At 43.1% G+C, this 27,488-nt stretch overlaps 1 long non-coding RNA gene across 1 annotated transcript in view; it reads right to left on the bottom strand.

The window, feature by feature from the left end:
- The window catches only part of LOC135976756 (uncharacterized), an 88,931-nt gene extending 63,029 nt beyond the window's left edge, over positions 1 to 25,902 (bottom strand). Inside the window, exon 1 of the long non-coding RNA XR_010594052.1 lies at positions 25,855 to 25,902. This is a non-coding gene — a long non-coding RNA (uncharacterized LOC135976756). The remainder of the gene's footprint in view (positions 1 to 25,854) is intronic.
- Positions 25,903 to 27,488: the final 1,586 nt, after the last annotated feature.

The raw sequence follows: 27,488 nt of genomic DNA, 5'->3' as shown, positions 1-27,488 counted from the left end.
CTAACAAGATTCAGTGGGTCTCACAGAAGGTCCAATATCTGGGCTTCCTGTTAACCCCAGAGGGAAGACAAATGAACCCAGTCCGCATAAAGACTATCCAAAACTGCCCTCTGCCAAACACCAAGAAACAACTTCAAGGTTTCTTAGGATTAATTGGCTTCTGTCGCCCCTGGTTACCGTCCTGCGGGGAATTAAGCAAACCGCTCCACCGACTCACTGCTAACCTTGCTCCTGACCCTTTGCAGTGGTCCCCGGACACAATCCAAGCCTTTCAGTTACTCAAGGACAATGTGGCCTCCTCCATGTCTCTCCGCCCCCCCCAATTACAGCAAACCCTTTCACCTTTTTGTCCACGAGAGGGGCGGAATTGCTAGTGGCGTCCTTACCCAGCTGAGCGGGCCCCACCATTTCCCGCTTGCTTTTTACTCTCAGCAGATCGACCCTGTCGCTCAGGGAACCCCATCCTGCACCCGGACTCTGGCAGCAACTGCCCTGCTGATCACAAAGGCAAAGAGCCTGACCCTGGGTCATTTTACCACGGTTTGAACCTCTCATGCCTTGTCAGCCCTTCTGCGTAGGGGCACAACCCAAGTCTTTTCGGCCCATCGTCAGCAACAGCTAGAGGCCAAACTCTTAGAAGACACTAACCTAATTTTTAAAAGGTGTGGGCCCCTTAATCCAGCTACCTTGCTTCCTGACCTGCCAGTCCTCCAGGATCAGCACAACTGTGTAAAAGTAGTTTATAGCATCTTACAGATAAGGAACAACCTGTTTAACGTGCCACTGGACAACCCTGATTGCATCCTCTTCTCGGACGAAAGCTCCTTCTATGTTAATGGCAAGCGTTTCACCGGTTATGCAGTCACCTCTGAATGGGACATTCAAGAGGCCGCCTCACTGCCAGGCAACTGGGAAGCCCAAGCCGCCGAACTCTATGCCCTGGCCCGAGCTTGCCAGTTGGCCGCTGGTAAGACCGTTACCATTTTTACTGATAGCAAGTATGCTTTTGGAGTTGTGCATTGTCACATCCACCTCTGGAAGTTTCGAGGTTTCCAGACAGCTGCCGGTAAACCCATTCAGCACCTCCCCCTCATCCACAAGCTTTTGGACGCCCTCCAAGAACCCTCGGTCCTGGCTGTAGTTCACTGCCGGGCCCATACTAAAGATAATAGCCCCGTCACCCGTGGGAATGCCCTGGCTAACGCCTCTGCCAAGACGGCTGCCGTCTTACCCTTAGCCATGCCCATGTTGGCTATTGCAGCCTCCTCCTTTACTCCACCGTACCCCGTACCAGTACCCGCTGCTGAACTACAGTCGTGGGAGAGCCTCGGACCCACTGTGGTCAAAGGGACCTGGCTTATGCCAAATGGCCGAGCCTGCCTCCCTCGCTCCACATACCCCGTGGCAGTTCGCTGGCACCATGATAAGGGGGGTCACTACGGCACGCACGCCCTTGTGAACACCATCGCTCGCTTTTGGTATGCTCCAGGCATTCAACCCTACTGCCTGTCAATAGTAAAAGCATGCAGCACATGTCAGCGTAATGGACCTGCTCCGCCTCTTAAAAAAATTAAGGGTAAAAAACCTCCGCCTGCTGCTCCATTTCAACATCTTCAAATTGACTTTGCAGATATGCCAAAGGCTTTTGAAAAAAAGCACCTCCTTGTTTTGGTTTGCCCTCTGACTTCCTGGGTCAAAGCTTTTCCTACTGCTAATTGTACTGCTGCCACAGTGGCGAAAATTCTCCTTAGAGACATTGTACCCCGTTTTGGCATCCCTCTCGTGCTTGACTCAAATCGCGGACTTCACTTTACTGGTCATGTCCTTGGCCGTTTAGAACAAGAACTGGGCATTTCACACTCCTTTCATACACCCTACCACCCTCAGTCTAGCGGAAAAGTTAAGCGTATGAATAGGGAGCTTAAGTTTACATTGGCTAAATACTGTCAGGAAACAGAATTAAAGTGGCCTCAGGTACTTCCCTTGGTCCTGTTTCACCTTCGTACTCGCCCAACCCGTGTATTGGAATTATCTCCCTTTGAACTGCTCTATGGACACCCCCCTTTCAAAGGCGGGGCGCTACCACGTGCTGATGTTTCACTATTGGGAGGGCATCATATGACCGCGTGCCAGTTTCTCTCCCTACAGGCTCGCCTCCGTACCCTTTGGAAAGCCTCGCAGTTTTCCCAGACCGTGCCGCTGGAAGAACAGATCCACCCGTTCCAACCAGGGGACTTCGTCTGGGCCAAAAAGTTCGTTCGTGGCGACACCCTCCAGCCGAGGTTTACTGGACCCCACCAGGTTCTTTTAACAACCCAGACTGCAGTGTTCCTGAAAGGACGCAAATCCTGGATCCACCACTCCCACGTCAAGCCAGCCGTAGTGGACCACAGTGACGGACCAGCAGCTCTTGCCACCACTAAGGACACTGCCTCCGACCAGTGAACCAGCTTACCTCTTTCAGACATCAGACTTAAATTGACTCGGAAAAAATGAGAGGACCTTTTATTCTGACAACTGTATGTTTTTTATTATGCCTTTTTAGTTTATTTTCTGCTTATGAAGATAATGCTTTTATTAGATATTCCCACGAGGTTAAAACTCGTATTTTAGGAAATAGAAGTAATTGCTGGGTATGTACTCAATTTCCAGTAAATGCAGAACAGGGACTCCCCTTCACACCCATTCCCCTGACCACTGCTAATATGACTTGGATGCCACCGGCTAGAGTAAAAAATCCAGTCCAACACAATCTTACATGGGACAAAACAGAAGTGCCAATTAACAGATATCTCAGGGTAACCAATCAGACAGGATCACTGTGTTTTGTTAAAGAAAAGGGGTCAACTTTTGTGGGAACAAGTAAATGCAACATGTATTTTAATGGCACCGCCTTTAGTAAAAATCTTGGCTTCAAGCCTTGTGCATCCCACTTATCCCATATGTGGATCCCTCACCCCGATCCAACTTTTTCATGGGTGGGCAGGCCTTCAGAGCCAGCTTTTAAGAAGCCCTGCTCAGATCACGAGGGTGTCCAACTAATTGCTAAGGGACATACGATTGCCTTCTACAACTGCTCAAGCAGTACTACACTGCCCTTTGAAAACACCACTACCAAATTGTGCCTCTGCAGTTCGCACAACGACCCCTCTGCATTACCAGGGGAACAGTGGTCTAACGGGTGGTGGGTTACCTCCTACTTTGAGAAATGGAATACCCGAAACGCATTGTATGGAACATACTGGGTGTGCGGGCCCAAAGCTTATTACTTTCTCTCCCCTGATTGGGCAGGGTCATGTTATTTGGCATGGCTAACACCGCCTTCTCGCATCTCCCTCACTCCCCCTCATTTTCCCCACATTCATAACATCCGTGAAACCTTCAGAGATATTAATATCCGTGATGGTTTGTCGTGGCTGCGGTGGGCTGGTCTCATTAGCTTGAGGGGTGGTGTCATCCGTCTACAGGGACTACTAAAATCTTTAACCAATAAAACTGCAACCCTATTTGAGAATCAGGCTGGGGAAATGTCCCAGCTGCGCCAGTTAGCTTTGCAAAACCGAATGGCTTTAGGCATAATGTTAGCAGCCCAGGGAGAAACTTGCGCCCTCATAAATAAAGAATGCTGTGTTTTTGTAAATGACACCTACTCTGACACTTTTCAACGTACCAAACATCTAAGGAAAATAGCTAAGAACTACTCCTCTGGCCAGCCACCTTATAATTGGTGGGGAGCCTTATGGAATTGGCTGCCTGAATTTGGGTGGGTTAAAAAACTCTTGGTGGGTATTGTTGGGGCCATAGTAATCCTTATAATACTGTGTTGCTGTATTCAGTGTGTCCCCTCCCTCATAGACTCATGTAAGTCAGTTTATTCTTTTCCTACTTCAGCCAAGGGCCTTACTCTCTTCGAGTTGGCCCAGGCTGAAATTGCCAAGCGGCCCTTGGCTCCTTAAAATGGGGTGTAGCTTTTGGTAAATAGTTATCCCAAAGCTACAAATGAAGGAATGTTGGGTCTGAACTTTTGATGAGCTTAAACTTAACCCAGACTTGATGTCTCTGTCTGAACTTTTAATCAAAGCTCTGACCTGCGAACTACTCATGACACCCCCCCTCCCCTTAAGTAGCCATCTCCCCTTATCTCTTTTTGAATTTACATTTTAACCTGTTTTATCCTGTAGAATTTTGTTTGATTATGCATGACCATTATAATCTGTTAATCACTTTGTTTACTTCTGTGTATAAATATTAATGCTCACCCCTAATAAACTTGCCACACTTACTCTGAAGCCTTTCAAGCTAAGGATAGTGTGAGCCCGTTGATCAACGAATTGGTGTCTGGTCTCTGACAGATTGTGAGCCCCATACCAACTCCGCACGAACTCGGGTGCTGGAGAGGTGAGTGAGGACTTGCTTTTTTACCTAACAGGACTGCTGGCAGGACTGAGTCTCTAGGAGACAAAACATGTCTGCCCAGGTGCCTCTGACCGAACTCACTGAGGAATACGACGACGATGGATACCAGTCGTAATACACCATCTACTGCCAAAAGGCAAGGAGCTGCTGTATAGCAATGCAGCCCCACGTCTGCCAGCACCCAGATAGCCGATGACAGCTACCAGTCATACTGCACTGTCTACTGCCAAAAGGCAATTAGCTGCTGCTGTGTAGCAATGCAGTACCATGTCTGCCGGCACCCAGATGACATATGGTGACGGTGAGCTGAGCTGAGCGGGCTCCATGCTTGCCGTGGTATGTTGTCTGCACAGGTAACCCAGGTAAAAAGGCACGAATCGATTGTCTGCCGTTGCTCTGATGGAGGGGGAGGGGCCTGACGATATGTACCCAAACCCCCCGCGACACTGTTTTTGCATCATCAGGCATTGGGATCTCAACCCAGAATTCCAATGGGCGGCGGAGACTGTGGGAACTGTGGGATAGCTACCCACAGTGGAATGCTCCGGAAGTTGACGCTAGCCTCGGTACTGTGGACGCGGTCCGCCGACTTAATGCACGTAGAGCATTTTATGTGGGGACACACACAATCGACTGTATAAAACCGATTTCTATAAAACCAGCTTCTATAAATTCAACCTAATTTTGTAGTGTAGACATAGCCTTAGCCTTTCAGTGCCTCAGTTCTCCATCTGCAAAACAGTGAACGTAGCACTTTTCCCTACCTCTCAGGCATGCTGTTGGGATAAACACATTAAAGATTATGAAGTGCTTTGAAATCTGTTGATGAAAAGTGCTATCTAAGAGATGGGTATTGTTATAGCTTTCATTTCTACACTTTCCCTGATTTTGGTTCATTTGCCTTTAATGCTTTGGAGAATTGAATTTTTTTGTTTGTGTCTTGGAAGAGGTTGGCAAATAATATCATGCAGTCTAATGAACCTGCCATGGCCTTCTAAATTTGCAATAACTATGTGGTCAGAGCACAACCACCTGTGAGTTACATCAAACAGAAGCACACAAAGAAAAAAAATGGAGATATACCTATCTCATAGAACTGGAAGGGACCCTGAAAGGTCATTGAGTCCAACCTCCAGCCTTCACTAGCAGGACCAAGTACTGATGTTCCCCCAGATCCCTAAGTGGCCCCCTCAAGGATTGAACTCACAACTCTGGGTTTAGCAAGCCAATGCTCAAACCACTGAACTATCCCTCTCCCCAGTTAGAAGCAGATACTATATGTAATGGACACTGTACCTTACAACTTTTTATGAAGTCATATGGATTTTTATACTGGTTTCTGTGTTATATTTTGAAAATTACATGGCCATAAACAATCCCTTCAGCTAAGCCTTCCTGTAGATATAGGGTGCATTATCATGTTACTCAACTTTCATCGTCTAAATCTGAAATTAAATACATATATTTTAATTTGGCTAAAACAGGACATGTCTTGCTTTTTAATGGGCATGAAAATAAAGCATCCCCATTAATTTCAGTACACAATGACCTCTCTCAAGGTGCCTTTTTTTTTGGCTAAGATTTTCATGATTGTTATATGTTAGTGGCTGAGTAAACAATGTGTAAATTAATGTGACAGACTATGAATCAGCAGGACAAGGCATAGCAAAGGCAAACTCCACAGCACCTAAGAGCACTAATCACCACTCACATAACAAGGCAGATTGTCTGATTTCAATTATAAATATATATTGACCTGTTTCACACCCATTTACTGTATTATACTACCAGGTGACCACAATCACACTATCATGTGAGGGATGCAAAAGCTCTTGATTTATATTGATATGTTTCACCAACTGATCATCTGAGTGTTTGTTCACGGCAAAGTTACCGAAATAAAAAGCAAAATGAAATTCTGAAACTAGAGTCATCCTCCATTGCTAATTTTACAAATGAATACATATTACTCCAAACATTTTTACCAGAAGCACATTCTTTGCTGCTCATTCTTTTTCTCATTGTTTAAAATGTTTCAGTCATCCAACCACAGTGCATAAACAATATCATATGACTTAGATAACCAATCACTCAACATACTGAATAACATCAAAGCAAACAGTCCATGAAAGACGTTTAGCTTAAAAGTTATTCACTGAAATTACTCTGTGAACACTGGCAAATAATGAATGTGTTTGCAGAAACCAGGATTGATTCACAAATGAATCACAAACAGAACGAAGGGCTAAATTCATAATTAATATTTTTTAAATTAATAGTTCAATCATTTCTAATAAATATTGCTTTTACATGCATGAACAGTGGTGACCTGAGTTACTTACCAAGTAACCACATAATACAGGATGGTATTTTATAACAAACCCAAGGGAAATGATCATAACCATGTAGCAAAGCACATTGCTGCTGTTGAATTATCTCCTGAATAACATGATCAATAAGCTGTTTCACCACCCTATTTCATTTGTACATGATTTTTTTCCCCATGTAGTCAGACAGGTATCTTCTCTGAGCATGTTCATTGATGGCTCTTCAAAGTATATTTCCTCACACTGTAAGGGTTTGGCTGGAGGCAGCATCTGACTGACAAAGCACTTACAACTCTAAATGGATCTCCCAGATTAGCCTCCTATTAAGCAGAGCAGGTCAAAAATTTTCCAGCAGAACAAGTTTTCCATTGAAAAATGCTGATTCAATGCAATTGAAATATTGCTGGAACATATAGATTTTTTTTATTTTTTATGGGAAATTATCAAAATGTTTTGTTTTGACCTTTTCAACTTTTATATTAGATTAGATTATAATACAGTACACAAAACAAAGTTGAAATGATAAAGTCAAACTGAAATATTTTATTTCATGAAGAATTCTGACATTGACATTTCATCCCAATTTGGGGGAAAAAAAAGATGTGAAAATTGCCAAATTTCCTGAAGGAGAGAAATTCCATTTTCCCACCAGCTCTATTTTTGGGGATATACGGTAGTTGATAGGAAACTCACAAATCTTTGTCTGCCTTTGCTAAAGATTCTGTGGGGGAAAAGATCATTTTCTTTGTAATTTCCCCCTTTTTGATGAAAATGTAAGTAAAAAAAAGCCTGTATATTTTTTCGAAGTTTTTAACTTTCTTTTTGAGGAGGAAAAATTCAAATCTCTCTCATTGCTTAAAAACATTTTTCACAGCAATTTTTGTTATTGAAAAAATTCTGAATGGAAGTATGAAATTTTAATTTCATTCAAAAATATTCATGAAATATATTTACCTTTTTTGACCAGCTCTAATTAAGACTTCTCCCTACTTCTTCTCCACAGCCATCAACATGGCCACAGCTCCCTCCTGTAATATTACCACAATCTTCATTTTATTCATGTTTTCCTTCTGCTCTTTAACCCTACGCTAGACCTTGTTTCCCCCTTCTAAACCTGTGATGCTACAATAGACTATCTTTAGCCCCAATCTTCTGGAGATACCTCCATGAAAGCACAGCAACTTTGCTGCTGTGCCCAAGACCCAAGTAAATTTAAATATTGTACCCAGATTGATTGCCAGACCTTCTATGCCCTATAACAGGATTTTCGAAGGCAAGAAAGGAGCATATAAAAATGATGAGGGAAGCTATTTTATTTTGTAATTTGAAGGAGAGGGAGTTGGTCCTTACAGGAGACTTGCAGGGAGGATCTTCGGGAATATTAGAGAGGTATGAAGAGCGAGGAGATTCCAGAATTTTTAGATAATAATCTGAAAATTTAGATGCATTGCTTAAGTGAACTGAACCTCCAAAGTTTTGCCCACTGATTCCAAGTTTACGTGCCTTAATATGGATTCTATATGTCTCATTCATCAATTTAAAAAATAGCCTCAGTATGTATGTCCACACCGCAATTAGATACCCGTAGCTGGCCCATGCCAGCTGACTAGGGTTGTGGGACTCAGGCTGTGGGCTGTTTAATTGCAGGGTCCAAGAACCTGGAGCCTGGATTCTTGGACCCTGCACACAGCTCAGGCTGCAGCCCAAGCCTGGAAGCCTACACTGCACTTAAAACAGCCCCGCAGCCCGAGTCCCAGTCAGTTGGCATGGGCCAGCTGCGGGTGTCTAATTGCAGTGTAGACATACTCAGTGTGGCCAAAAATTTCAAATATGTCTTGCCTATTTGCAGCTGAGCAAAATTTGGAATTTCTTTCCCACAGGAATTTCTGACACTTCAACCTTTGTTTTCATTCTGAAATGGGATGAAAAGTTGAAATTTTCCATTAACAGAAATTCTGAAAATATTTTGGTTCAGAAATGTCGAAACATTGCATTTCAACATTTTCCATCAAAATGTCAATATTCCCAAAATAGAAATGGTTTGCTTTAGTTTGTTGAACCCCATTTCAACATTCTACTGAATTTCCTTATTGTTATATGAGAGTAGTTATTCTAGCCCAATTCTCTCCTATAGGTCAAGCTCCCTGGCTGGACTTCATCTCTGATAATATACCCAAAGATAAGTGACTCCTATGAGGCACCACGCAAAGGAAATGAATTATGGGAAATGTAGTCCTCTAGAGATCTCAGCCCATCAGCAAAAAAGGGGGCCAGAACTACAATTCCCATTATGGAAAAAATGCAGTTTATTTATTTAAGCAGATTTGAAACTAAACATGTTGGGTCAGTTCAAAATATGAAATATTTTGATTTGGGTCAAACCAACCTGAAATGAAATATTTAATTACAACTTTCCACCAGAAAAAAATCAAAGAGTTCTTTGTAAAATCAAAATTTGTGAAAACTACATTTTCCATCAGAGTCATTCTGATTTAAAATTTCCAAACCATTCTAGTTTCAATTAAAACAAGGCATAAAGAAATTAAACACCTAATATTGAGAGGACTAAATAAATACATGGGAGAAACTGTTCAAGGACACTGCATTGTAGTAAAATTATTACCTGGAAGACTTGCAAGGATCCTTTTACATTATGATGAAAAAGTAGAATAAATTGAGGACAAAATCTTTCCCTTACCATTCCTCCTTGTGATGGGGCTGGAGGGAGGAGGGAACGGCTCAATATGACCCATCTTACTGCTATTTCAGAAAGACGAGTATGTTCCTACCAGCACATGCTGTTGCCAGCACAGTGGCGTCCATATCTTGACCACACCTTCAAAAGTGGGGTCAGATCCAATACCCACCAGAGTTATTGAACCAGCTCCTATTGATTACAATGCATTTGGATCAGTGCCAGGGCACCATCTGATCATCTGTCTGACATTCTTTTTCAGCCCTGCTTCTGCACAAGGCAAAAGAGTTTCTGCATCCACCTATTCAACCTGTGTTCTCATCCCAGGGAATGATTTTACCCTGATAACGTACGGCATTGGGTCCACTAAGTATGATTAACAGCAATGCAAACATGTATATACATGCTGCGCCCCCAATGTACATTTTGTGCATGTACATTTTACAGCTATGATTTAAGTGGAAGGATTTGATAATTAAATCCTAGAATGCTGCTTTCCCCATATTCCTTCACAGAGAAGCTTCCCGCTAGCCCAGTAGCTTGTAGGGTTAGATTCTGTCCTTATCTGATGGAGGGAAACCTGATGGAAGGAGTGGTGAGGGTTGGGTACCTGGCAGTAAAGATAGCCTAACCCACACAGGGCAAGATGGCTTGAGACAAGACAGGGGAAACATGGACTGCTTGATTTATCTTACTGCTCCATTAAAAGGAAGAAAGTGTGTCCCTGGCTATACCATACTAAAAACTTCAATATGCATGTGTATTTGCAGGTTGAGGACTTGGCCACACTCTGTAGACTAGCCAGGGCCGGCTCCAGGCACCAGCGCAGGAAGCAGGTGCTTGGGGTGGCCAATGGAAAGGGGCAGCACGTCTGGGTCTTCAGCGGCAATTCGGCGGCGGGTCCCTCACTCCCTCTCGGAGGGAAGGGCCAGTCGCCGAATTGCCGCCGAAGAATGAAGCGGAGCGGTAGAGCTGCCGCCAAAGTGCCGCCGATCGTGGCTTTATCTTATTTTTTTTCTCTTCGCCGCTTGGGGTGGCAAAAAAGCTGGAGCCGGCCCTGAGACTAGCAGGCCATCCCTCACGTGAATCATGGCGTATGGGCCACTACAGAAGCCAGGCTCACCTTTTAGCACTCTCGTGGATGTTAGAGATTTCACCTTGCAAGCACAAGGGGAAAAGATTCCTTAAACCCTTCTCCCTCCCTAGTTCGCCCATGTCACACAGGAAACAAGACACTACAGAAAGAAAGGGGTGGAGAAGAGAGGCAGAAAGTAATCAGTGCCTGACCAAATTATTAATGTATACAATATATAAATGGTTTTAGGGCCTGGCCCTGAGAGGTGCTGAGCAGAAGCTGAGATTGCTCACAACCTCAATGGATCACATATTTAGGAGGCAACAATCCATACATGAAGACCAAAGTATCTCTGATTTAATAATACCACCACCTAGCTCTTATATAGTATTTTACATCCATAGATCTGAAAGTACTTTACAAAGGAGGTTAAAAAAAAGGCAGGGATTTTGGGCTGTTCCTCCAGGAAGCAATCACATTTGCAGTGCACACATTGCAGTATAAGAAGTTATATGAACTTACATTTTCAAAAGTGACCAGTGATTAAACTGAGACAACTTAGCAGGGTCTGATTTTCAGCAAGTAGATACTAAGAACTTTCTGAAAATCAGGACCTTTTCAAGATATCTCAAGTTGGACATCCAAAATTGGGGGCACCGAGTCGCCCTTGGCCATGCTCTTTATGTACCTCATTATACTGTACTATATTTTCATTTGTTTTCACTTGCTTTTTTAGTAAAGGATAATTTGCACAGTATGAGGAAGTTCCGGTATAATACACATGTTGGATAAGTAATGCTAATTAGTCAGTTACCAATGCTAAATTTCTCCTGGTTCTTTGGATGCGCGTTCCTTATGTAAAGTACAGAGTGGAAAAAAACTGTATATTACTGTATATGTTTTATGAGCCAAAATAGAATTTAAAAGCAAATAAGAAAGGACAGAAAGCAAAATAAAGATGGTTAGATGGTAGAGTTTACAGTATTTAAAAGACTAAATTCAACATGGGAAATTACAATTTATCAAAAGATGATAAATGAAATCAACTAATCCAAAGTCGTACTATGGTCTCATACACAGGAAAACTTTATCTTGGTCTATAGGCAGGTGAATTTGGTATCAATTTACAATTATGGATTTTTAACTATGGATCCTTATCTATGTGCCAATTAAGTTTATATGCCAATGGAATTACGGGAATGAGTTTAGAAAGGCAGACAAGTTGCTTAATTAACAAATAATATCAGCTCACTATTTCTTACCAAGGAGATACTCATTGCCAAATTTTCCCCCTTATACACACAGGAGTGTATCAAAAATTGAACCCTGAATATAATATTCAGATAATGATTTTGAAACTATTCTAATATATATGGAATTTCACCAGTACTGTAGGCTCTTATGCCGCTTCAGCCCAAATTTAAAATACATTTAAAAGCTTTAGCTTACAAGCTGATTCAAAGCTTCTTCCAAAACCACAAAATCTGTGCAATTTCTAGGATGAAAACACTGAGGGGTTCTATTGGTCTTTTTTATTTGTTTATTTATTTATTGCCAAAGGTAAGCACAATTTCCTGTTACAAATAATATTAGAATTTATAAAAAGTTTAAATACGGTTTTTCCAGTGTCATCATTCATTAATTGACTTAGCTTAATTATTAAACAATTAATATTAAGCTTTTGGAACAAAAGTATACATCATACACTTCTGTTATTTCCAGGTTTTTCACTCAGGTATGTACTTTCAGATAAGCATTTAGCTTTAAAAAAACAACCAAGTTGTCACTTGAGTAAACAGAACACAATTCTTTTTGCTATTTATCAGTTGGAACTGGCATGATGATGTGATCTCCAGCTCAGTTTTACAGTTGCAATGACTAATTTCTTGAGATAGACAGAAAGTTCATTCAGGTAATTTTCATTCAAGGCACTGACAGCTGTATTTGTGTTCTCTTGCTGTGTTTCACAAAAGTCTTCTGAAACAGTACTTCAAAGAACAGAATTAATTGGATGCTTGTCACTGAGTAAACTTGAGTTGTTACCAAGCATGGGGTACTCTGACTGACTATGTAATAGCAGTTCCTCTCATGATCTCTTGTCCAGCTATTTCAGCTTCAGGAAATGACATAGTGAACAAAACGGGACATTTTACATACTTTCTGCTAGGGGGCAGCCTGCCTCCTCTTCTTGGCAAAGCTGGTGTGAGCCAATCCTAAAATAACCCATGTTTCTGGCAAAGATTTGAAATTTCTAAGGAGAATAAGCGTTGTGACCCTTCTCATCATCCAATCACAAAATGAGGTGTCTTCTAACAGTGTGGCATACCCCACGGGCTGAAGAGCCAGGTGCTATGCCAATGCTGATACAGGGAAAGCCCCACCTGAGAGGGATCAGATGATTTCCCCTCGAATGGGAGGATGGAAACTGCAGGGGTGGGAAGATGCTCAGGGAGAACGGAGACTGCTGGGAATGGGCAGGCTACAGCCGAGTCCTTCCAACCAGAAAGAGTTAGGAGTAGCCTGCTAATGCAGGGAGATGCAGAGATGGCAACAGAAAGTGAGCAAAAGCTCTCCAAGCAGGGAGGCCTGGGAATAGGAAGAGAAATGTTTGTTTGTGGGACTTTGAGCTTTATTTTGAGTTATTTTTGTGAATAAACCCACACCCCCAGGAGGGTTATTTTGATGCCATAAAATTGTGGGGAGTCTGTGTAAAAAGCCTGTTGAGGGAGAAATTATTAGCAGGGCACCGCAAAGGAGCCCCTAGCCATAGGAGTGGGGGTGGGGAGGGGTTGCATGGGAGGCAGCCAAACCAGTTACATACCTCTTCTCTTTTTGAATTATTGCAGCTGTGTCTCTGGAAAATAATTCACGATCTTTGTGCACAACAACTTGGGACATACGTTATATACCTGCTGGTTCATCTCTGGTCAGCAACCTACCTTTGTAAGTTGCATTCTTTGGGCTCCTCTTGCAGCGTATCCTTTGAGCACCTTTACAGGATTCCTTTTCCTTTGCCAAACTGCAGCTTCTCCATGAGCACTCTCCACTGCCTGATGACATTTTCATTTTGAAATTAGAATAGAAAATATAAAGTCTCTTCATGGTCTTCGATGGCTCTGGTCTTGTTTAGTAGTTCATCACGCAGCCATATAAAGTCATTTGACTCATCCACGTGGTCCAACACCAGTAAGTTAGTAGGATTCCTTTGTACGTTAAGCTGTCTCTGCAACTGCCAATGAAACTGTTGCTCAGACTTTGTGGTCATATAGGTCTTGGAACATTTGATAGGGTTCATCTTAAAGATTTTCACTTTCCATGGGCTTTCTCAACATACCAATTGAGAATTGCTTTACTTTAAAACAAATACCTTGTTACAACTTTATTGTTAAATATTCATATTGATCACCTATTTCTATTTAAAATAAACAGTATTGTCCAAACTATTTGCAAGACTCTTTGTGAGTAGATTGCCATGGCAACTAACCTTTCTCAAATTGAAGGAGTCCAGTATAGAATACTTTAGACAGCTTTTAATTTTCCACAAAGTTTCTTAGATTTTAACCAACACCGCTCTGTGATATACAACTATAACACTATGTTACTGCATTAAATGGTAGCTTGATCTACTATATCCACATTAAGAACTTCTATGTTTAATGCATACACTGTAAAAGAGGAAGTCTGTTCACAAGTTAGGAGGAGTTGTTGTTTAGCATGGTTAGCTGTTACAGTTAATCAACCTAAGTTTCTTCTGTGAAACACAGAAGCAATATCTGCTGTTTGATGCATTTTTAAAAACATAGGCCTAGGCTAGGCCAACGATACTGGTACATATGAATGTAAATATCATTAATAAATCATTTTGGTGTCATCAGTACGGTCAGACAAGCGTTAAAATTTAGCTAACAGCTAAGACAGAAACCACAAAGCAAGCAGGAATGCTTCAGCCAAGGGCACTGTAAACACTTGATAAGCTTATATGGTCAATGCCCGCCCAGTAACTCTGCCCTTAGAACAGAACAAACCCACCCTTCACAGCCCACCGGATATCTGGAAGCACTCATCCCTAACTCTCCCCACCCCGCCTCTTTCCCCCACAAGGTAGCCATAGATGCTTGATGCAATAGGATGACCACTATACGTACATACTGTTCCTATTTTTATCTTTGTTCAGGGTTCTCTCTTGATTTGTAACAATGCCTTTCTCTGTACGTACAGATAAATGCAAATGAATTGATAAGAGAATGTATCTAACTGGCCACTATGGCACCATATTTTCAAAGCCGCTTGTCAGTCTTCCCGGTACCATGAATAAACCCCCTTCAGTATTGTCTGTGCTTGCCTGGTTCTTGGGGAAAAGAATCTTTTTGCCTAACAGTACAAAACATTTTGCACGCTTTGTAGGTATGTGCTCTTGCACAAAACAGCAATGACTCTGAATATGCCTACATAGGCTAATACTGCCCTCAGAAAAGCACCCTACATGAATGTTCTCATTTCATATTATGGCTTGTGACTATAAAAGGATTAACATTTTTTTTCAGTAAAGTGCTGTAAGGTCTCAACCTTGATTTATACCCATCACCCTGGTACAAATTATTTACAAACCAGACTAATAGGAAAATGTATCCAATTCAGCTGAAGACAATTCATGCTGAATATTATTCCTGAAAACCTCCATCATCTGAATTGCCTTGAATATAATCGGTTCTACTGTCTTACTAGATAGGGTCTGAAGGGTTTGAGGTTGGAATCTAATGAACCCAAATGACTGATGATTATCTTCCACTATTTTGATAAAAAATTCACACTTGCTTTGTTTGTTTTGAGAAACATCCACGATGCTGCTCCAGAACTGAAATATGTTAGTAAATAATATGGAAGTGCCACCTGCTGCAGCTACTTTTTTTGTTTGTTTTTGAGAATATAACAGAATGTATCGAATAATAGAATGGCTTTAATGATTTTTGATAGTAGTTGATTCTGACCATTAGAATAACTTCTAAATCAACCATGAGGCAAACATGTTATGTGTTTTTGGACATATGCTTGGAAAAGAGAAGCACATTTTCTAAATGGGAATGTATAACTGGTTAACATATAAAGGAAAAAAATACACTCAACTGAAGTGGGGGAGGGGATAAGGGACGAAAACAAGGATGCATGTCACAGTAGAACAAAGAATCGTTCCTGGCTAACTGATCCATTGGACAAATTGTACCTCTGAGATGACCTAAGACCTGGAGCGAGATCCAAAGCAGCACCATTAAAGCTTGAGGGAGAGCTACAGTAAAAATGATTAGAAAACACCAGCCATTAACATTGCCAGTGGTCAGAATGAACCAGAGGCTCAGTATGTCCTGTTCTAGCTGCTACAAAGTAACACGAACAAATGAATACATCAGTCAATATTTTCAAAATTAAATGTTCTCCAAGTTCAGACACACAAGACAGACAGTGTGAAGATAAATACCAGATAGGAGCACAGACTGCAGATCTGTATCACTGTTCAAGGCAATCGGTCAGAAAAGTATGTCTAAAATAAAGATAGTCTCTGCTTGGGTTAAAAACGTGCTGGGTTTAGATTTGGGGTATGTGTACACTTTGAGCTGCATATGTAAATTCCAGCTCAAGGAGACATATCCTGATTGAGCTAGCATGCTAAAACTGGAGGGAGAGGCTAACCACCCTGAATACGTACCTACTGCTTTTGGACTGGCAGAGACTTGGGGTACCCAGCCCCTCCCATACCTCAGCGGCTACACTTCCATTTTCAGTGCACTAGTTCAATCAGCACTAGCGCGGCTATGTCTCCTTGTCCTGGAATCTACACCTCTAACTCAAAATGTAGACATAATCTTAGGGTTAGAGAGTTTAGGTAACTTGACTTCCATGTAGTATAGTTGGTGGAAATATTTTGGGTGAAGCTGTGAAAATCAAAGTTCTGCCCTACCTGGACAGTAAACATCTTGTGATTTCAGAGTAGGGATTATTCTTATTATTATGTATTATTTGTATTATACCACCACCTAGAGGTCCCAACTGAAATCACAGCCCCACTGTGCTAGGTGCTGTGCAGATGTATGGTAAGAGCCCTGAAGACAAGACTGACAAAGGTTGGGGAGAAAGGAGGTTTGATTATCCCCATTTTACACATGGGGAACTGAAACAGACAAACATGCAGTGACTTGCCTACAGTCACTCAGGAAATGTGTGGAAGAATAGGGAACGGAACCCAAATCTCCCAAAGCTCACTCCAAAACAATAATCACAAAAGAACCCTTCCCCTTCCTCCACTGATTTGCCCCAGTGTCTTTGGCCAAAAACTGACACTCCTCTCCAGTGTTATGCAGTATGCTGCGTAGTGGTTATCCATCTGACATCTCTTTCCCCCCCCCCCAGAGGTAGCTGCATTTCAGTGGTGCTGTATATAACTATATTATATATATTAGTCCCGATCCTGATCCCATTGACAGTCAATAGGAGCTTTGCCTTGGGAGCAGGCTGTATCCCACACTATAGTTTGTGAATTGACTACATTCCCATCGGTATAAAGCTGTAAGATATCAGTCTGTTATATTATTTATTTTGTAGGTGGCTAACCTAAAGCAACCCTAGCATATTTTCAGTGATGCTGGTATCTAATAAGACTATCTTCACTAGAGTGGTTGTATCCTATTCCTTGAATAGTGTATTTGCAGAATAATACCATTATTCATTGAATAATTTGTTCACCAGATGAATTACTGTACTATTCAACTAGATCTAGTAGAATAACACCTGATTAATATATCTAACATATCTATTATTAGTCTATGTGAAAGCACGCTGACGTTATCTGTTCTTTCAACCCTCCTTCCCAGTTCATTCATCTTTTGCGTCTTGTGATTATCCTAAATTGTGAGCTCTTTAGGTAGACTTTGTAAAACATGTTTTTATAGGGCCTAAAACAATCTCTGGATCTAAGTACTTACATGGTCTCCATTGCTGTGGTATCTAAGCACTTCATGATCTTTAATTCATTTATTCTCATAACACCCCTGAGAGGTAGGCAACGGCTATTATCCCCATTGTACTGGTAGGGAACTGATGCACAGAAAGATTAAGTAAGTGACAAGGTCACAAAAGAAGTCACACAGGAAATCTGTGATAGAGAGGGGAATTGAGCATGGGTTTTTGAATCCCAAACTAGTGCCATAACCTCCTGGCCATCCATCCTAAGCCAATCCCTGATGATGGCCTTTAGGTGCTACTATAATAAATACGGTAATAAATAAATTAGTGTCCATCAGTTAATGTCCAAACAATTATTTGCATTATTTAACTAGCTCTCTTGTTTACTATGGCATAGCTTGGTCAGGGCCATCCTTACCCATATGCAAAGTACGCAGCTGCGTAGAGCAGATGGTGCCCTGTGCAGCTGCGTGCTGCTCCAGCCCCTGCTCCGCCTCTTCCCTCTGGCTCCTGTCCCTGCTCTGGACCAGCCCCACCTCTTCCCGCCCCTGCTCCGCCCCAGCCCCGCCCCTTCCCACCCCTAAGGACTGCAGCAGGGTCAGGCCTGCACTCACCGGCGGCGGGAAGTGCAGCGGCCCGGCCCCAGCCGCGCCGCCAGTGAGTGCTGGGGGGCCATTCCCCCCAAGCCGGGCCCCTCACACATCCCCTGTGGGGGGGGGGGCTGTGTAGGGCCCCAGAATAACTAGGGACGGCCTTGAGCTTGGTACTTGATAAAGAAACAAAAGAAAAGTCCTTTTTTATAAACAATAATCTGCATCTAGCTTTTTATTTCGGGATAAGGGATGGGGAGCATATAGAGAACGTTAGCTCAAAAAAAGTGATGATGTAATCCCCATTAGATGGAGTATCATGATATGTCATTAAAAACCATGGGGAGGTTTAAAGGAATTAATTAGTTTACAATTTCTATAAATATGTTCTTGAGTGGCAGGTGTTCTGTGAGCCATATGCAGAGCTGACTGCCCCAACACAATTGCAAAACCACCCGCCAGGAAAAAAATCATGTTTATCTGCAGAGAAAATAGATATGTAGAGCTGAGCTGTTCTTCTTTTCAGAGTGGCATGCCTGGCAAACCACTTAACTCTATCATTTCCACAGAATCATCCAGTGAAACTGGAAAATAGGAGAAGCCAGGCCCTTTAACAGACGCTGAGAGCATTTGTTTTTCCTCTGATGTACTAGGTCTTGAATATTCCCTGCTCCAAAGGCTCTAAACAATCCAACTGTTCATCACCAGAATTCAGGATCAAATTCTGCTCTCAGTGAAGTTACTTGGGATTTATACTGATCTGAATCAGGCCAATAAGCTTTCTAAATACTTTCTCAGACCTAAAATCTACTGTTACTAACACTAGTACAAATCTCAGTTACAAAAATTAATTTCAGCAAGCTTATTCCAGATTTACACCAGAGCATGAAAGAACAGAATTCTGGCTTTTAGCATTTAATCCTGCAAATACTGACCGTTTATATGAAAAGCACAGTCATAACATATGTCCTTTATAATATAAGGCACCATGTTTAAAGAGTTTCAGAAATACACCTCTACTTCGATATAACGCTGTCCTCGGGAGCCGAAAAATCTTACCGCGTTATAGGTGAAACCGCGTTATATTGAACTTGCTTTGATCCACTGGAGTGCGCAGCCCCACCGTCCCCTCCCCCCCCCCCCCCCCCCCGGAGCACTGCTTTACCGCGTTATATCCGAATTCGTGTTATATTGGGTCATGTTATATCGGGGTAGAGGTGTACATTGTTAGGTTAGTTTTTTCGTTTGGTGTAACTGCTGACGGGGATGATTTAGATATAGTTAATCCTCCTTCAGCGTGGCGGGATGGACTAGAATACCTCGTGAGATTCTTTTCAGGCCTACATTGCCATGATTCTTTTTTTCTAATGCAACTCATTAGAACCTTATTTCTCAATAACAAGGAGTATAGAATCAGTCCTATTAATTGCATCTGAAGTACATTTAACTAACTTTTGGGAGAACCCTACTTTGGAGACTATAAAGAAAAAGACCTGCACATCAGGAATATGTCCACTAAAATAAAAAGGACTGCATTAGTGTAAAACCGGCATTAGGAGAGGATAATCAGGGTTGTTTAGTTCAAAACGAGTCCAAGCATCAGAGAGAAAACAATGGTAACACGGATAGACAAATTCATACACTGATTGCATTATTTCCTTTTCTTTAAATAACTCAACAGGGAGATCCCACTCTACCAAGGAAGATTTGAAAAGTGCAAAGGTTCATGTACAGTGCCAGAGCCTGTGTTACAACAACTGTCAAATTATTTGACTAGTCCTTTGAGTCTAGGAAGTACAGAGTGCTTCCAACATGACCTTTGGGCCAAAGCCAGTAGCTTCTCCGTGGTTATTTATCCTTTGCCTCATTCTCTCACCCTATACTGTTTGCTGCCAACTTAACTTTAGAGTATGTGTACACAGCTGGCATATGCATAGAAGTGGAGCAATACTGGGTAGTATTACTTCAGACACTTATTGTTTTATTCAAAGGCAAAGTGAACAATCTACAGGGCAAAAGAAGAGAGTATTAGGTTGTAACAAGAGACCTACTCTGTCTGGCTTCAGGCCTATCTGATCCCTCACACGGGCTGGTTGTCCCAAGCTTCCAGCACAGTTTGGTTGCTGAGGTGATTTGGCACTCTGCCTAAATTACAAAAGTCTGCCCCTTCTGGGGTATCAAAGTCCAAACCAACACAAAACCAAGACAGTCTTCCACCCCAACCTTAGACGGAGTTGTCTTGGGTTATCTTCATCCATGTTAAGTGATTCGGAACAAGTGCTGCTCTAGCAAAGCATCCACACTACTTTGATAATCCCAGTTCAACTACTTCCCTTTGAGTTCATTGCATCCACATAGCCCTGCAATGTTTCAAAATAAGTGCACAGCATTCTGGGCAGACATCCTGTGGTTCAGTGCTCTGCTGCTAGGCACTATGCATTCTGGGATTTTCTCCCTGAAAATTGTGGAGTATCTACCAGGAACAACTGGATTTCTGAGATTTGGAGTCAAATTAAAATATTCCCATGATTCCTGTCCTTTCACCCCATCATTCATCTGGCTTTTGCAAGCCAGTCACATTTTCAAAGTGCTGTCAAGCAGTCCGGAGGAAACACTGTTGAGCACTGTGATCCTGATGGTCATTAATATGAACAAGCTAATGCATGTGTACCTCACATCATTGAATGACTTGAGAGGCAGGGTGATACAAGCACCCGAGGAAGAAGTGGAGGAGGATGAAATCAAGCAGCCATGTCTTCACTAACTTTTACTGGACTGGCTTCACTTGGTGAAGCACCACTTCTGCGCTTGGCCATCTGACACTTACTGGTGGGACAGGATAGTGCTGCAGACCTGGGATGACCAGCAGCAGTGGCAGAACTTCAGGATGTCAAAGGCCACTCTCCTAGAAATCTGCATGGAGATCACCCCAGGGCTGGAACACCTACATGAGAGTTCCCCTCAGTGTGAAGAAGCGCATGGCCATGGCTATCTGGAAGCTTGCCACCCCCTATTACTACCAGTTCATAGCTCACCAGTTTGGTGTTGGTATAAAATTGGTGGGGCTGTTGTCATGGAGGTGAACACTGCCATCAAGAAGGCGCTGTCTGCCTAGGTCATAAAGCTTGGCAATGCACAAGAGGGTACTACTGATGGATTTTCATGGTTGGGGATTCCCAAATTCTATTGGGGCCATGAATGGAAATATGCCTATTCTTTGCCCCCCAGGCCAGGCCTCAGAGTTCACCAGCAGAAAGGGATATTTCCTCTAGAGTTGGGTGAAATTTTTATTGTGAACAGTTTATTCAATTTGGGGCATTTTAACAAAAGCAAAGGGGGACTAGCTTCACACTACACCGCCAGAGGAGGTGACGGTGCCCTCCTTTTAACTTTTAACTGGGTGGTTAAGGCACTTATCTCAAAGGTGGGAAACATGCATTCAATTTCCCCATCTGCCTAATGGGGAGAAGGGATTTGAACTTGAGTCTCCCACATTGCAGGAGGGTGGCATAGTCTAGTATGGGATTTTCTCAATCTTTTCTGTTGAAACTGTTTCACTTCTATAAATATATACTCATTGGAGCATGGACGTGGGTCTCCCACGTCCTAGGTGAGCTCCCCAACCCCAGCCTATAGAGTCATACTAACTCTCTCAATTGCCATTATGAATGACAGTAAACAGGGATTGGACCACAGAAAGAGAGTAGACATGACTCTATAGCCTGGTGGATAGGGCACTCACCCTCTTCTATAGGTTCCCAGCCCTGGGAACCCTAAACAACTGGGCTTTCTACCCCCATTATCTTAACCATCCTCTCTCTCTTTCCCAGGGCCTCTTCTTATACTTGATGCCCTCCTCCTCTTTTATAGACCACTGACTCCCAGAGCTTTTCCCCCCAGAGTGCTTCTCTGTTCAGCTCCTCTCTGGAGCTCCTCTCTGGTTGTCTCCCCACTGTCTGCTCCTTCTGCCCCCATCAGACCTGGTTTAGACACTTGGCCCACAAGTTACAGGACTTCACTCCTTTCCTCCACCTAGGGAGGTGACACAAGTGTGACACAGGTGCAGTTGGACCCCTGTACTCTTAGAGCACCAGCTCTCTAGGGACAAAAACTGGGATTTTTTTTCAGCTATGTCTATACTTCAGCCTAAATTGGCATAACTTATATCACTCAGGAGTGTGAATAAACCACCCTCCCCAAGCAACATAAGTTACAGGGATATAAGCACTCGTGTGCACAGTGCTATGTCGGTGGGAGAGCTTTTCCTGCTGCCGTAGCTTCTGCCACTCACAGAGGTGGGTTTTTTACATCAATGGGACAGCTCTTGCCCTTTGGCATAGAGCATCTTCACCCGACGTGCTGCTGTATTGGTGCAGCTGCGCTGCTGCAGCGCTGTGCGGATAGACATGGCCTTGAATTTGGTTTCTAGCCAACTGGTTAAAACACATGGTGAACATACAGTATGATGAATGAAAATCAATAAGTATTTTTGCAAAGACTACAGTTTTTTGGATGGAAACCATCTGAATCATAAGCGAACTTCTTAGACCTACTTTGGCGTTGTACTGCAGGATGTATCATCACTTACACACGAACAAAGCCACTGCCAAACAGATGTAAAGTATTACCATTCTGACATGGTAATGTTTTACTGTACTGGTGTAAATGACTGCTTAGGATGAAAGGCAAAGATGAACTGGATCCCTTGACTCAGTATCTGGACAGGCAGGATGCCAGAAGTACACTTTCTAAGGCTACCCCATTATGATCGCTGATGTGACATTTTGTTGGAGGAATATCATAGATCACAGGTACTTAAGGGTTAACTACACTCATAGGACAATGATAAATTCCCACTGGTTTGTAGAAACCAAAATGTATAGGTGACATAGGAACTTTGTTTTGAAACTAAGATGCCTGAAGAACAGTGCTTTGAAATGTCTGGTCTCCATCTGGTAACCAGACAGTAGTCTTTTCCGTTTCATCACTTCCCTCACCACTTATACAAAATATTGCAGGATGCATAGTATTTGTTTAGATTTAAAATGATAAAAAGACAACCTAGCCAAGTCCCTAAGCCCCCTAACATACTACTTAGTTACAAAATACAATGAAATCCCAGACACATTAAAATAATCATTTCAATAGGAACTCAGAAATGTGATCAGCCACCTACAAAAAGTCCTTTCCACCCCTCCATCGTTGTGGGAGACTTACCCTGAAACTCGCTCAAACAGATGTCTTATGCAGCATGATGGAAGGTCACCAAATTAAAGCTATTTTGGACCAAAGAAGGAGCAAGTTCCAGAATCCTGAAATCCTCACACGTAGAAGACTGGTGCCTCCTTATACTGGGGAGGCACAATCTAAAGGGGAGGACACAAGACCACCCCACATCTTTCCTCTATGCTGTGCCACATCTTTTCCCCGCCCAGCCTGGGGCTGCAGCGCTTTCTCTGCCCCACATTACCTGTGGGGGTGGAGGGGTGCTGTCCTTCTCTCCCTGAGCCTCCCCACCCAGCACATTTAGCCATTGTTCCTGGGGAGCGGGACGGAGCACTTCTGCCTGAGAGAGCCTGGCTGGGAGGCAACGGCAGCCCTCTCCCTGCCCGGGTTTGGCTGCCAGGGACAGTGGCCGAGTGAGCCGGAGCCCCCACTTCTCCCCAGCATTCTCAGTCCCTGTCCCAGGCAGCTGAGCCCGGGAAGAGAGCTGCTGCCAGGGAGAGCAGCCAAATATGCTGGGCGGTGGGGGGAGGTGCAGGGAGATAAGGACAGAGACCTTCTCCCTAGTTCCCGCCCCCAGCAGGCAACCCTTGGGGGGGGGGGGGACTTGACCCCACATGCCCACCCTATAGATCACCTCTGCCCTCACAGAAAATGTGCTGCTAGCAATTCCCTCTCTTCTATAATGAGAGGGCTCCAGTGCAAGCACCTCTATTGACCATAGCTGTGGAAGTAGGGCTTGGGGAGAGAGGCAAATGCTTAGCTAGGCCATTTCCAAGCCATTTAGGGCTTTATAGTTCATAACCAACACCTTTAATCTCCACCCAGAGGCCAATGGGCAGTCAGCGTGGACCCCAAAGCTGCCAGTGAGACGCCTCTTTCAATAAGGGAGTTGCTGTGTTCTGCGCTAGCGCCAGTCTGTGAATGGTTTTAAAGTGTAGCCTTATGTACAGTACATTGCAAACGTCCGAAAGGAAAGGCTGCATCTTCCTAGCCAGCTGCAGATAGTACAAAGCTGATTGGGTTTCTGTTATAAGATGACAGTGGTAATAGTCCTAAGCACCGTAGTAACACTACTGGGAGCTGGACCAGTAATGTACAATATGGTAGCTCTTTTAAAATGCATGCCAGGCTCAAAGAATTGACCAAGACCTCCTCTTATTTGAATGTGGAGTAGATTAGCCTTGACAAGGCAGCATTAGCCAAGTATCTTCCTCACTGAGCAGCTAACTAAGGGCTTGGCTACCCTTGCGAGTTACAGCGCATTAAAGGAGCCCCGGGCGCACTAGCTCACTACCCATCCACACTGGCAAGGCACACAGAGCACTTTGACTCCACAGCTAGAGCGTTCCTGGTACTCCACCTTGGTGAGTGGAATAACGTTTGCTGCGAACCCGCTGGAGTGCCCCAGCGTCAGTGTGAACGAGTTGTTGCATTACTGCGCTCTGATCAACCTCCAGAAACGTCCCATAATCCCCTTAAGTCAAGTGGCCACCCCTTTGAAAGCTCTGTTTGACGGCCGGCATGCTTATCTGCTCTGAGACAAAGCAACCATTACTGTGGAATGCTGTGTGTGAGAGAGAGAGGCAGAGGGGGAGGAGGAGGTCTGCTGCTGTCTGAACTTATAAGACAGCATGCTGACATGCTCTCAGCCCCTCAAAAACCCACTCTCTCTTCCCCCACATACACACAACACACTCCCTGTCACACTCCACCCCGCCTCCCCCATTTGAAAAGCACGTTGCAGCCACTTGCATGCTGGGATAACTACCACAATGCACTGTTCTCTGTGGCCGTTGCAAGAGTTGCTAATGTGGCCATGCCAGTGCGCTGTCAGTGTGGACAGACTACAGCGCTTTCCCTACTGCGCTCTACGAAGGCTGGTTTAACTCAAAGTGCTCTACATCTGCAAGTGTAGCCAAGCCCTCAGATCTTAACCATTCATGGTCATTTCTGGCAGACTCTAGGCACTGTTTTGTCATGACCTCCCAGGCCTGACTTTGAGAGGGCACTTCTATTTCTACTGTCTGTGCACAGGAATTTTAACTTGGCAGAACACTCAAAATGCACAGGATTGGCTTCACAGAGCCCCTGCATACAGGAAACCTACTTGCATGTGAGGCAAGTGGCAGAGGCATTCCCCTTCTTTTGCTGACATAAATGAGAGGGGCAACACTTGATTCATACTGCATAAGTTACATGGTATTTATCATCTCAGAGGCAGCTCTCATTAGCAGAGTGCAAGGAAATTAATCTCTTTCATAGCATAGACCAAAAAAACACTCTCCTAGAATAGACTGATCATACTGGGTTGCTACTTCAGAGAAGAGAAAATGCTACAATGGGTGTTGTGAAAAAGAATAGTCCCTCTACTACTGGTGTCTTGGTGGAGGCTTAAAACAACCTTTGCACCAGAGAACTTGAGAGACTAAGTTTTGATCTTCCTTTTTCCTCCTCCCCTATGTTCTCTTTTAACTAAAGAGTAGTCCAAAGATATTCAGGCAATTAGCTTCTCTTGTCATGGCCTGTAGTTTCTTTCGCAGTTCCCGCTCTCTTCCCTAGATTTAAACTTACCTGCTTCTGGCTGCTTCTCTACATCAGCAAAAGAGTTACAAAATGGAGGTCAGCCTATTTGTAGACAAAGCCCCACCCAGAGGGCAGATTGTACCAATTAAAGAGGGGAAGCTAGGAGCTTCTCCAGATGGTTGATAGCTTGAGAGCATATAATAGGGAATAATTTCCTTTTGTGTCAGTCTGCTTTTACTGTACTGCTTAATCATTATTTTAATAGTTCTCATTTAAGCACAATCACCATATTTTGCAATACAATCACAAAGGTTTGCTTTCCCCACTGTGCAATGTTGTCAGGTTCCTCTGCATTTCCTTGTGTGAGGGAAAGGAAATCATCTATATTTCTAAGAGGAGAAACAAATGGATTCTCTGAGTGATTTAATTAGTGGTGTAGATGGCAAGTAAATAATGTTAGTATCTTGTAATAAAAAAAATAAAAGTCTTAAATCAATTAGTAAATGAAACCATATAAACAATGCAGGAATTCTAAATTATTTTAATACAGGGCTTCCACCCATCTAAATGGCTAATCTAATAATATTTATTGAATTCTCCTTGTACAAGATTACAGAAGATGAAGGAAGGATGGGTTTGTAGCTATGGAAGTGGGGATATCTCAGTTCTATTCATGATACATTTTATGTGATGGTGAACAAGTCAGTTAACTTTTCTGTGCCTCAGTTTCAGCTTCTTTCAAGTGAGGATGATACCAACCTCCTTGGGTATTGTGGGGCTAAATTCACGCATGTTTATAAAGCACTTGGAGACCTTTAGATAGAAAATACTATAGAATTACTGAATTCATATAGGCACAGTGGTTTGAGCATTAGCCTGCTAAACCCAGGGTTGTGAGTTCAATCCTTGAGGGGGACCCTTTGGGGATTTAGTTGGGGATTGGTCCTGCTTTGAGCAGGGGACTAGATGACTTCCTGAGGTCTCTTCCAACCCTGAGATTCTATGATTCCGTAATGCATTAGGACCTCAGTGGAAATCACATCCACTTATGATTGAATTTGGTCCAATATGTTTATATTTGTTCCCATAAATAAATTCAATGAACGTCTAATACCAATCTCATTCTCCATCAAATCAGTTGATTCTAGAGAACCAGCGGTATGGACTTGAGTATGGCTCAGAACAGATGAAAGGCAGCAATTGCAGGACCTTCAGGCACCTGAATTGAAGATGGAGAAGGCTTTGTTGATGGGTAGAGTAGGATAAAGATGGGATATCTGAGAGGAGAATGAAGTAGAGATGGGAAAAGCAGCTGGTCGGCAGGACAGGAGAGAAATTGTGGTGGGGCAAAAAATTTCCTCCTGTGTTTCCATCATTATCTTAGAATAATGTATGAGCTGCATTGGGGGAAGGGGACTAACACATAAATAAGAGTGCATTGACCATTATATATAGGCTTAGCCAAGATATTTGAGGTGCATAAAAAGGCTATCTACACACTCGGTAATGAAGGAGAGTGCATGTTTGTCTCTAATGGAGTACATCAGAGAAATTGTTCAGGAACTAGGGAAAATATTATTTCTGTAATATTGCCAAAATCAGTGCCTACAACGATTTTGTAATCTGTCACATACAGTAAGTGCTGGTCACATAAATTAAAGCTGCCCGGGGGTTCATGTAAC

This window comes from Chrysemys picta, chromosome 1, assembly GCF_011386835.1.
Source record: "Chrysemys picta bellii isolate R12L10 chromosome 1, ASM1138683v2, whole genome shotgun sequence".
NCBI lineage: Eukaryota > Metazoa > Chordata > Testudines > Emydidae > Chrysemys > Chrysemys picta.
This window is presented reverse-complemented; position numbering and strand designations above follow the sequence as displayed.